The 12,981-nt window shown below is 42.0% G+C and overlaps 1 protein-coding gene across 2 annotated transcripts in view; it reads left to right on the top strand.

Moving 5' to 3' along the window:
* The window catches only part of TTC27 (tetratricopeptide repeat domain 27), a 502,742-nt gene that overhangs the window by 258,314 nt on the left and 231,447 nt on the right, over nt 1-12,981 (top strand). The gene's annotated exons all lie outside the window — the stretch shown is intronic.

Below are 12,981 nucleotides of genomic sequence, written 5' to 3'. Positions count from 1 at the left end.
AATTGTAATGAACTGGCTAAAGACTAAAAGCCAATTTAAAGTATGAACAAGATAAGCAAATGTGACATGCCCTTGAAATTGAAAAATAGTATTGCTTGAAGAAAGTTTGATGGCTGTGGAATTCATTTATTTTTCTCTTGTTGCACAGGGTAGTACAATAGTTTAGTTCTTGGTTTAAAATTATTATTTTTTGTATCCCAAACTTTAAAGCTAATGGAGTATAATTTTTTGGTTAGAACAGATTGCAGTTCTGTTTCGGTCATTTTTATTGCTATGTTTAAAGAAAACAAGAAGTGAATGATCACTTGACAGAATAGCGAACAAGATTGCTTGCATGATCTGTACATGTAAGAAAATTGGTACATAAATGGGGAGGGGGGCAAACAAAAGAATAACTTGGTAATCGGGTTAAGCCTTCCATAAGGTCATGGGTAGGTACATGGACATAAACACATGTAGACCGAGAAATTGGTACGTAAATGGGGGGGGTGGGGTAAATAGGCCTATAAACCGAGAAACCCTTTATTTAGTGACTATAATTTCCAGAAAACTATCCATTGCCCAGCGACATGACGGTCCTATATTAGGGACTCCGATCCTCTGAGTGTAAACGCGAGCAACTAAAATAATAGAAAAAGAAAGTCATTGGAGCATGGTGCAAAGGCTGGCATGAATCGGAAGAGCCATAAAAGAGATGAGAAGAGGAGAAGGAAAATCCATCCAGGGATCCTCTATCGATCATCGATAAAATCGGTTTTGTTCATTCGGGACCTTAAAATAAGCAAGCCAAGGGGACCATATTTTGTCAAAAATAGATTGTTTATCCCATAAGACACTCACAATTTTTTCATTGAACATGATCCACGTGACTTTCCTTTTGACTAATGCAATATCTATGACAGGACTTTTCCACACTGTTGCTATAGCAATTTTGGTTGCTGCTAGGAACATAAAGTAGATTAATGTCTGAGTGTGTCATAGGATATTTTCAACAGGCTTGTTTAGTAGGGCGATACTTGCATCTTTAGTGATATTAACCATTGTGACTGAGGCAATAAATGAGTGGACCCTCATACAAAAGCGACGAACCTTAGGGCACGTCCACCACACAAGCATTGGTGTGCCTATCTGGTCACAACCACTGAAACAGGAAGTTGAGGCGCCCAGACTTCGGGCTGCAGAGCACTGGTGACTGTCAGTCACTGGCTCTCTGCTTTGCCCTGCCAGCGCTTACTGCTGACAACACAAAAATATGTAGGGTAATGACATCACAGAAGGATATAGAAACTTTACAAGAGGACCTGAATAAATTAATGGGCTACTGAAAGGTAATTCACTTGGGGGGTAAAAATATAAATGCAAGTTAATCATTGGGGGAGAACCTCTAGAGGATTCCAGGATGGAAAAGGATCTAGGGGTCCTAGTAGAAGACAGACTGAGCAATAGCATGCACTGTCAAGCTGCAGCTACAAAAGCTGACAGAATATTAGCATGCATTAAAAAGGGAAGTTACTCCAGGGATAAAACGATAATCCTGCCACTTTATAAAACACTGGTTCGGCTGCATCTGGATTATTCTGTCCAGTTCTGGTCACCAATCCTCAGAAAGGATGTGCTGGAGCTGGAGAGAGTCCAGAGAAGGACAACTAAATAAATATGGGCACTGGAGAACCTCAATTATGAGGAACCACAAGTGCTACATTTTCACTGGAGAAAAGACGCTTGAAAGGAGATATGATGGCGATATACAAATATCTCAATGGTGATCCCAGCGTAAGTATGAAACTTTTCAGTCTCAGGGAGTGCAAGATTACACTGGCCCATACAATGAGACTGGAAGAGAAGCTGTTTAACCTTAACCACTTACCATCCCCGCCATTTTAATATGATGCCCGTAGAGTGGCTCTGCCATCTTGTGGGGGACATCATATGACGTCCTCTGCTTCCCGACGTTGTAGGAGGCGTGTGCGTGCCACCGCATTCACTCGGGAGCTGATGCGCGTGCCCGGTCGGCTGTGATGTCCGCCGGGCTCCCAAGATTGCTCGTCACAGAGCAGTAACATGGATCTGTGTGTGTAAATACACAGATCCACGTCCTGTCAGGGGAGAGGAGACCAATCGTGTGTTCCTAGTATATAGGAACCGTTATCAATCTCCTCCCCTAGTCAGTCCCCTCCCCCCACAGTTAGAATCACTCCCTAGATAACATATATTAACCCCTTAATCGCCCCTTAGTGCTAACCCCTTCCCTGATAGTGACATTTACACAGTAATCAGTGCATATTTATAGCACTGATCGCTGTATAAATGTCAGTGGTCCCAAAATAGTGTCACATGTGTCCACCGCAATGTCGCACTCCCGATCGCCGCCATTACTAGTAAAAATTTATAATAAAAATGCCATAAATCAATAACCTATTTTGTAAACGCTATAACTTTTGTGCAATACAATCAATATACACTTATTGCGATTTTTGTTTTTTAACCAGAAATATGTAGATATCGTCCTAAACTGAAGAAAACATTTTTTTTAAAAAAATTGGGATATTTATTATAGCAAAAGGTAAATAATATTGTCTTTTTTTGTTTATAGCGCAAAAAATAAAAACCACAGAGGTAATTAAATGCCACCAAAAGAAAGCTCTATTTGTGGGGGGAAAAAATTATCAAAATGTTACTTGGGTACAACGTCGCACGACCGCGCAATTGTCATTCAAAATGTTTCAGCGCAGGAAGGAAGTGAACATTACGGTATTGAAGTGGGTTAGCTGTGTAGAGGGTTTTTCACTGTCAGGGCAGTAAGGATGTGGAACTCTCTTCCACAATCGGGGGTTTCGGCAAGAAGTATGGATAGTTTTAAAAGACTCTTGGATGTGCATCTTGGCGAAAACAATACACGATGATATGGGAAATTCTTTTCTACACACACATACCAACACAGGTTGAACTGGATGGACTATTGTCTTTATTCAACCTTACCAACTATGTAATGCGAGCAGCATAAGGATAAAAATGGTCATTGATGATTGTGAGAGTGAAGTTCCACTTTAAGATTAAGGAATAGAATGTAGGAATCAAATACATGGCTGTAGCAATTAAATACATACTTCTAGTAATGATAAATTCTGGAGCATGGTGTAGGATACCATTTTTTTGTGCCAGCATTTTGCTCAAGAAAATGTAGAGGTTTTAAGTCTGGCAAGCATTTGAAAGCTTTTAGAAAGGTCACAGTGCAAGTTATGTGGACTTTTTAGTGGGATTAGTAATGATGATTATGTTATACTTTAATTTCACATATTGAAAGATGAATTCAACCCAAAACTATTTTTTGGTTGAAGGTGATAGGATACATTTACATACACTGCCTCTGTTAAAACTCAACATCATTTATTTAGGCAAAGCTCATCTCTTAATTGCTTCAATCTGCCTTACAGGGAAAGCTGTTTCCAGTTGTGGCTAGTGTGATTTGACCTTTTATTTTTCATAGTTAATAGTTAAGCAAGTTGTGGTATGAACAAATCAATTTTTCTTTCAGAAATGTTTATACACATTTTCAGTGGGTCATTTTTCAAGTACTCTTCAATCGAAAGAGCATAGCAGTTAAGTTTCTGTGTATTAATATAGTGGGCTGAACAGTACAGGTATGTTGAAAAGCAGTCAGCACTTAAATGGTCATTATTCTATGGTAAAACTATTTCTCTCCAGTTAATTGGTATTAATAGTAAAGAGGAAAATAAGTATGTTGTAACCATTCTCTGGCGATTGTTAAGTCAGTAAGTACTCTATCTTATTATGATCTTGGTATGATCTATTTTTTTTTTCAATTGTATACATATGCCCTTCTGAGCCATATAGTAAAGCAGAGCTCCACCCAAAATTTGAAGCTCCTTTTATTTGCCTCTCCGGTGCCACATTTGGCACCTTTCGGGGCAGGGGGTACCCGCTCCCACTTCTGGGCAATCTCACTGCAGTGAGATCACACGGAAGTTTGGCCTAACTCCTCTTTCCAGACCATTCAGAAAGTCTTCACTGCCGGTTTCCCTTACAAGCAATGTCAGCGGCAGCACCCGAGAGCCAATGGAAAATAGTCTGAGGTGAAGACACCGCTGGATTCCTGGACAGGTAAGTGTCCTAATATTAAAAGTCAGCAGCTACAGTACTTGTAGCTGCTGACTTTTATTTATTTATTCAGACCTGTCAGGATATTCAGACAGGTCACCCTGGCTGATGACCCAGGTTCACCTGAGGTGCGGGGTCTAAGCACTAACCAGTATTCACTAGAGCTCCTGATGGTTGGAGATGGGCTTTGCTGTGTGTTAGTGCCAGGTCGCGGTCCTCAGGATAGCCCCACCAGTAGGTGAGCAAGCCGAGGTCCGGAAGCAGATATAACAGATCAAGCAGAAGCGTAGTGGGGGACGAGCCAAAAGTCGGTAACAAATAGTTGCAGGTTGGGATTCAGCAGAAGCGTAGTCAGGGGACGAGCCAAAAGTCGGTAGCAAATGATAGCAAAGATCAGTTGGCAGCAAGAGAGACAGGAGCAAGATATTAGCTGGTGAAGGCACAATATTCTGGCAACCAGGAAGTGCTGGGACATGGCTTTTATAGGAAGTTCATGGGTGGAGCAAAGGGTTCAAGGTTCAAGGCAAACAAGATTTAAGACAAGATCATTCAAGGAACTATCCGAAGAACTGTCGAAGGAGCTGTCCAGTATTCCAGGTGGCTCAGCAAGCAGCGTCACTACCAGACACACCAGAGGTCCCAGGTTCAAGCCCAGGTCCTAACAGGGATGTTCCCTGGGCGTATTAGGGCCAGGTTTCTGAGGAAACCTCTGGTGAAATTCCCTTGTCAATCTAGGGGCATGAACATTGTTTTCAGGCTCCCAAGAATTTTCTTCTGGCCCATCACCTTCCCATTGAACCAAATATTGCAATTTGTTTCTAGAGATCCTGGAGTCAAGAATTTTTCCCACCACAAATTCTTTTTCACCCTGTACCTCAACAGGTGGAGGAGGAGGATGAATTCTTCCAGAAAAAGTATTTTTATGAAACTGTTTGAGTAGCGATATATGAAAAACATGGTGAATCTTCATATTGTCAGGAAGTTTTAGGCGAAAAGTGACCGGGTTGATTTGAGCAGAAATCTCAAAAGGTCCAATAAACTTTTGACCCAGCTTAGCACACAGAACCTGAACATTTTATGGTGTCTGTCAGAAGCCTTCTTATAAAATTCCTGCGCCTCCTTCAATGTATCAGTCAATTTCTCCTGGATCTCATGTACTGAAGTTAGTCTGTTGGTAACAGCAGGAATTGAGGTTGAGATAGGGAGATCAGAAATAAAAACTCGATAATACCCGTTGGTTAGGAAAAATGGGCTTTGGAAAGTGGAGCTATGTTTAGAGTTATCATAAGCAAACTCTGCCGTACGAAGGTAGTCCACCCAGTCATCCTGGAGATAACTCACGAAACATCGAAGGTATTGCTCCAGAGTTTGATTGGTCCTCACGGTCTGACCATTAAACTGCGGATGAAAAGCTGAGGACAGATTAATTGTTACACCCAAAGCTGAGCAAAAACTTTTCCAAAATTTTGAGGTAAACTGTACCCCTCTGTCAGACACCACATCATCAGGAATTCCATGAAGTTTAAAAACTTCTCCAACCATTGCCTCAGCAGTATGTTCGGTAGAGGGTACCCCCCTTAACTGGAATGAAATGAGCCATTTTAGTGAGACGGTCAACGACTACCAGAATGGTGGTCATCCCTTTTGAAAGAGGAAGGTCGACTACAAAGTCCATAGAAATTGACCCCCATGGTCTTGATGGAACAGGCAGTGGTAGAAGTAAACCCAGAGGAGAATATCGGGGTGTCTTGTTGCGAGCACAGGTTAGACATGAAGCCACATATCTCTTTACATCTTTCTTGTACCCAGGCCACCAAAAGGAACATAAGAGTTCTTCTGTCTTAGAAACCCCAAAATGACTGGCACGTTTAGAGTCGTGTACCAACCTGAGGGCTTCTAACCGAACTGATTCAGGTACATAGAGGCAATGCGCTTGAGTCCAAAAAACATTGTTGTACTTGAGGTTAATGTCTGTAGGAGGATTATTAAGAAGTTGGTCATTTTCATAACCCTCCTTGAGGAGATTACGAAATGTCTTTGAACTTGTGGCCCCTAGAAAGTTCTTTTGAGGCAGGATTGTACATTCAGAATGGCTTTCCTGGAGAGGCCCAGGCAACATCCATGATAGGGCATCAGCTTACCATTCCTTGACCCAGGGCGGTATGATATAACAAAATTGAACCTGGAGAAGAAAAGGGTCCAACGTGCTTGTCAAGATGACAACCTTTTAGCAGACCTAATAAATTCTAAATTTCTATGATCGGTGAGAACTGTTACATGGTGCTTAGCCCCTTCCATCAGATGCCTCCACTCAGAAAATGCTTCCTTAATTACCAGCAGCTCCTTGTTTTCAATGTCATAATTCTTCTCGGCTGAAGACATCAGTCGAGAGAAATAAGCACAAGGATGAAGCTGCATTTTTTCTCCAATTCGCTGAGAAAGGATAGCTCCCACAGCAGAATTAGAAGCATCTACTTCTACGATGAAAGGTAGTTCTGGATCTGGATGTACCAGTATTGGTGCAGAAGTGAAGAGTTTTGAGTTTACTAAAGGCAGCCTGTGCCTCAGGTGACCACAAAAAGGGCACCTCTTTCTTTGTCAGCTGTGTAATTGAAGCAATTACCTTGGAGAAATTCCTTATAAATCTTCTGTAAAAGTTGGCAAATCCAACAAATCGCTGTATCTCCTTAACATTCCTAGGGACAGGCCAATCCACCACTGCTTTGATCTTATCAGGATCCATTCTTACCCCTTCAGAAACTCGCATTTCTTTAGTTTGATGTAAAGTTTTTATTCTGCCGTAATCTCTCGAAAAACAATACAGACATGTTTGCGGTGCTCTTCCAAAGTATCAGAGATAATGAGAATGTCATCCAAATATGCCATTACAAACTGATCAAGCAAATCTCGTAAAGCATCATTAATACAATGTTGAAATGTTGCAGGAGCATTACACAGCCCAAAGGGCATGACCAAAGACTCAAAATGTCCATATCTAGTTCTTAAAGCAGTTTTCCATTCATCACTGGGGCGAATGCGGACAAGATTGTATGCCCCCCGTAAATCTAATTTGGTAAAAATCTTGACGAAGTGGAGTCTCTCAAGCATTTCTGGAATCAGTGGGAGTGGATAGCGATTCTTAATTGTGATCCTATTTAAATCTCTGTAGTCAATACATGGACGCAGGGTGGAGTCCTTTTTCACCATGAAGAATAAGGCTGCCCCAGTGTCTGATAAAAACCCTTCTCTAGATTATCATTAATCCACTCTTTGAGCACCTTCAGTTCAGGTTCTGATAAAGAATAAAGGCGCCCAACTGGTATTTCTGTCCCTGGAAGCAATTCAATGGGACAATCATAAGAGCGATGAGGAGGCAGCTGATCTGCGTTCTTTTTATCATAAACATCCCGAAACTCAAGATATTGTGGAGGTAGCTTGTCGTATGACTTGATAGTTGCCAAAGATGCTTGTAAATCTTGGGTTGGTGGAGGGCTTATTTGATAAGATTCTTTGCAATGTTTTTTGCAATGATCAGATGTAAAGCTTAAAGAACGTGTCTCCCAGTTGATGGAGGGATTATGGATAGGGAAACAAGGAATGCCTAGGATAATAGAGAACTTGGGTGATGTGATCAGCTCAAAGCTGATAGTCTCCTGATGGTCAGTCTCAATTAGGAGTTTAAGAGGGATGGTTAGTGGGTAACTGGTCCTGAAGACAAAGGTGAGCCATCCACAGTTTCCATATTAATAGAGGCGAGTTTATTTCCTATTTGAATGTTATTATGTTGGGCAAATTCGATGTTCATGAAGTTTCCCCCGACCCCTGAGTCCAGCATAACAGAGCAAGGTATTTCATTGCTTTCAACGATAAGCTTTATTGGGATGACAAAATGAGTTGATAAAGAATTAACTTTATTTGCTTCCTGAATCAAAGGAGAGACTGACTGAGAAATTGAGTTTATTTGTTCAGATACTGTAATATCTGTTGCTGCAATTGTTCTTTTAAGTTTATTGGGACAATTAACTGCATAATGTCCCCACAATAAAGACATAAGTTCTCTGAACGTCGTCTTTATTTCTCCTGATTAGTAATAGATCTTTTAATAGCATCCACCTGCATTGGTTCAGGAGTGTCAAAATCAGAAAAAACTCTTGGACCCTTAGGAGGATACTGAGTAGTAGAAAAACGCATGCCACCATTATTGCCTAATATTCCCAGTCTCTCCTTTCTCCTTTCAGTAAGTCTCTGATCAATTTGAATATATAATTTAATAAAAGTCTCAAGGTCGTCAGGACTTTCTACTCTGGCAAGCTCATCTTTTACTTGCCCTGAGAGTCCTTGACGGAACTGACTCTTTTGTGCTGCTGGATTCCAATTGGTATCTGACATCCAAAGTCGGAATTCAGTTGTGTACTCTGCAACAGAGCGTCTACCCTGCCGTAAATTGTGCAATTTTGCCTCAGCAGTAGCGCAGCGGTTAAAATCATCGAAAACTTGGTACATCGCAGTCACAAAAGAATCAAAATCATCCAGGAAGACATCATCTTTCTCCACATAAGGGGAGGCCCAGGCTAAAGCTTCCTCAATCAGGAGGTTGATAATAAACAGCACCTTTTTCATGTCAGAAGTAAATGCAGCAGGTTGCATCTGAAAGTATATACAACATTGATTAAGGAACCCTCTATAATGGCGGTGGTCTCTGTTAAACTTAAGTGGTAGGGGCATTCGTGCATTAGTATCTACAGCAAGGCACGAAAGTCACGCAATTGTTTATTCAGATCAAGGATTTCTTCTTGTAGTGCTTTCACTTCAATTTGTAACTCAGAAAATTCAGAAGTTGCAGACGTTAACACCAAACGTCTGCAACTCAGCGATTTGCACCCTGAGACGAGCTACAGCAGCTGCTACAACGGCCTCCATGTTTTGGGCCAGAATATTCTATCACGGTCTGCAGTCAGGCTCAGAGGCCAGTAGCTATAGCAGCAGTGATGATATTCAGACAGGTCACCCTGGCTGATGACACAGGTTCACCAGAGGTGCGGGGTCTAAGCACTAACCGGTATTCATCAGAGCTCATGATGGTGGAGATGGGCTTTGCTGCGTGTTAGTGCCAGGTCGCGGTCCTCAGGATAGCCCCACCAGGAGGTGCGCAAGCCGGGGTTCCGGAAGCAGATATAACAGGTAGGGATCAAGCAGAAGCGTAGTCGGGGAATGAGCCAAAAGTCGGTAACATATAGTTGCAGGTTGGGATTCAGCAGAAGCGTAGTCAGGGGACGAGACAAAAATCGGTAGCGAATGGTAGCAAAGATTGGTCGGCAGCAAAAGAGACAGGAGCAAGATATTGGCTGGTGAAGGCACAATATTCTGGCAACCAGGAAGTGCTGGGACATGGCTTTTATAGGCAGTTCACGGGAGGAGCAAAGGGTTCAAGGCAAACAAGATTCAAGACAAGATCATTCAAGGAACTATCCGAAGAACTGTCCAAGGAGCTGTCCAGCATTCCAGGTGGCTCAGCAAGCAGCGTCACTACCAGACACACCAGAGGTCCCAGGTTCAAGCCCAGGTCCTAACAGCCTACCAGAAATCTAATACGTAGACATTGTTTACTTGTACAATTAGGACTGGATAACCATGCAAACCAGAGTTTGTAAAACTATGGGGTAAAGTGTTACTAAACCCACAACAGTAAAAATCAGTCTGTATATGCAGTAAAGCATGCTTGTTGTACTGACTGTGGAACCTAAGGGGTTAATCCTCTGCACTGTGTAAAAAAGTTTATCTAGTTCAACCAAAAAAAATGTGTGTATTGCTATAGGATTATTCTTGGGGGGGTGTATGTGATCAACACAGGGCCAGACAGAGAGCCAGGGGTCCTGCAGCTTCATAGGACAATCAGGTGAGAATGAAAACTCCTCCTACAAGCTTTATCCAGACACTGATAGAATTCACAAGACTGCTCTAACTGCTAATGTGAAAGGGTAATAAGCAGGGTTCTAGGTTTATTAACACTTTAAGTTTTTGATTGTCAACAATCCTTCCATGTGACATTGATGGTTCAGCGTTATCAAAGTATTCCTAACATTAGGTAAATAAGAAGAGTTCCAATATCTAGTGATATTAAAGCAGAACTATGTGCAAAAACTTTTGATCTCCTACCTTCACCAACTTTTCCATCCATGTTCTGAGCTCTGTAGTTTCTCTGCAATAGCCTGCTGATCTTGCTGAAAAAAACGTTATTGCCTGCTGACATCTTGTTTTTAGCTCAATCCACAGTGAGCATGGAGTTCTATTTCCTGTAGTGGGCAGAGGGGTCTCGCAGCCCTCGGTCTGTGCTGCCCATGGAGGAGGTGTCCTCCTCCTCTCCCCTCTTCTCCTCCTCTGTTCCCTGCCAGTATGCTCCCCTCCACCCTCCCTCCCCGCCCGCGATCTCTGTGCACAGCATGGATCCAGGTATTCATAGATCCATGGATACAGGTATTGTATGCAAGAACACCAATCACTGTAATCTCCTATTGGCATTGTGATTGACCACGCACTGTGCCAATCCAGTGGGAGATTACAGTGATCGGTGTTCTTGCATACAATAGCTGTCGCAGCCAGAGATCCATGCTGTGTCATTTGGTGATTTGTGCCAGCGATCCCGCTATGCACTGGTGGGTCACTGATGAGCTGCACTGGTAGGTAACTGATGAGCTGCACTGGTAGGTAACTGATGAGCTGCACTGGTAGGTCATTGATGAGCTGCACTAGGGGGCCACTGATTGCTGTTAGAATGATCTCCAATGTGCAGCAGGAGCAATATTTGTAATACTGAATTACAGCAAAGTACAGTGTGTATGTGTCTACAGTTCAGTAATGATTACATAAAGTAAGTATGGGCAATATGATTATCTCCTGTTGTGGCTGGAGGGGAGAGAACAGACATGCTGTACATTTATAAGGGGCTGTAACCTATCATATCGTGTTATATATGGCTTTCTGGCTGCAGAATGAGGGGTGTGATTTATGTTGAAGTGGACTTGTTCACATTTACACGTACAAGCCTCTCACATTTGTTATAATTTGCAAAGCATGATGGTAAATGTAGTCTGATTGCAGTGTAAAGAGAGGAGAGAGGATATGATGCAATCCCTGTTTTAAGAGATCCTCCCTGCTGAAGAGGGAACAGTTAATACGGCCACCTGGTGTATTTCAGGTAATGCAGGAAAAGCTTCAATGATCCCCCATATTCCATGAGAGACCAAATAACACTCAGAAACAGATTTGATTGTGTTCATAAGATCTCTAACCTTTACTGAATACCACAGTGGCTTATATGCAAAAGAAAGAAGGGAGGAGCTGTGTTTTAATGCATATGTTTCTAAAAGTTATAAAAACTCAGTATTTTCTTATCAATAAAACTGCTGAATTTTAGTTTAACCAGAACTAGTTGATGATTTTGCTTACACAACAGGCTTCTCCATGAATCAGCTTTAACCACAATGACTTGCAGGGTGAGTTTCTATGCAAACTGTTACTTAAGCTAAATATGTCAAAACACATATTGAAAAGTTAATTTCTACTTAAAATAGAGTTGGGTATTTATACATTCTATTACACCTGCCAAAAAAGATGCTGCATTTTTTTGAATCACAGAGCTGACTTCCTGAAAATTCATTCAGACATATCTCTTAAACTGTAAGAAGAATGTAATAACTGTTTTTTTTTTTTTGTGTGTGTGTGTGGGGGGGGGGGGTACTAATGGGGGATTTTTTTAAATCTCAGAGTTCTGCTTAAAGCGGGGGTTCACCCTTAGAGGGCACTTTTCCCCCTTAGATTCCTGCTCGTTATTACTAGGGGAATCGGCTATTTATTTTAAAATATGTGCAGTACTTACCCGTTTACGAGACGCATCCTCTCCGTCGCTTCCGGGTATGGGCTTCGGGAATGGGCGTTCCTTCTTGATTGACAGGTTTCCGAGAGGCTTCCGACGGTCGCATCCATCGCGTCACGATTTCCGAAAGAAGCCGAACGTCGGTGCGCAGGCGCAGTATAGAGCCGCACCGACGTTCGGCTTCTTTCGGCTACGAGTGACGCGATGGATGCGACCGTCGGAAGCCTCTCGGAAGAATGTCAATCAAGAAGGAACGCCCGCTCCCGAAGACCCATACCCGGAAGCGACGGAAGAAGATGCAGCTCGAAAACGGGTAAGTACTGCACATATTTTAATATAAATAGCCGATTCCCCTAGACCGAACGAGCAGGAAGCTAAGGGGAGATTTTTATTTTTTTTTTAAATGGGTGAACTCCCGCTTTAAAGTTTAATTGCAAAGAGCAAATGGATAAGAATGACCATTGTCAAAGGGAATTATTTGATTTTTAGAGGAGTAATGCAGATGAAGGGTCTGGTTCTATTTTAGATCCTGTGATATCAAAGGTCAAAGTAAAGATCTTTTTTTTTTTGTTTTTGTTTTTTTCCTTCTTTCCTTTCCCCCCCTCCTCTTTCTTTCTCTCCCTAGTGTCCCTCCCTGCCTCTTGTAGGTGGGGGGTGGGACGGAGGGGAGTGGAGGAGAGGGAGGGGGAGGCCGATGGTGCTCATGGGGAGGGGGGGTAATGTAATGTACGTAGGGATTTTTATTTAAATATGTATGATGTCTTTTTATATATTTTGTTGTCTTTGTTATTGTTTTTGTGTATGTGGTGTAACTTGTAATAATAAAGAAAAGATGCAATTATAAAAAAAAAAAAAGATCTTTTTCCAATACGATTGGATTTGTCTCAATTTCCACAGTACATTTTGGAGAGATCCAGTTTCCCCACAGAGCCTTCAGCATAGTAAGTGTGATAGGTAGAGACTCTGAAGGGTTAACTTTTTGGTATAAT

Source organism: Rana temporaria, chromosome 4 (genome assembly GCF_905171775.1).
Source record: "Rana temporaria chromosome 4, aRanTem1.1, whole genome shotgun sequence".
NCBI lineage: Eukaryota > Metazoa > Chordata > Amphibia > Anura > Ranidae > Rana > Rana temporaria.
This window is presented reverse-complemented; position numbering and strand designations above follow the sequence as displayed.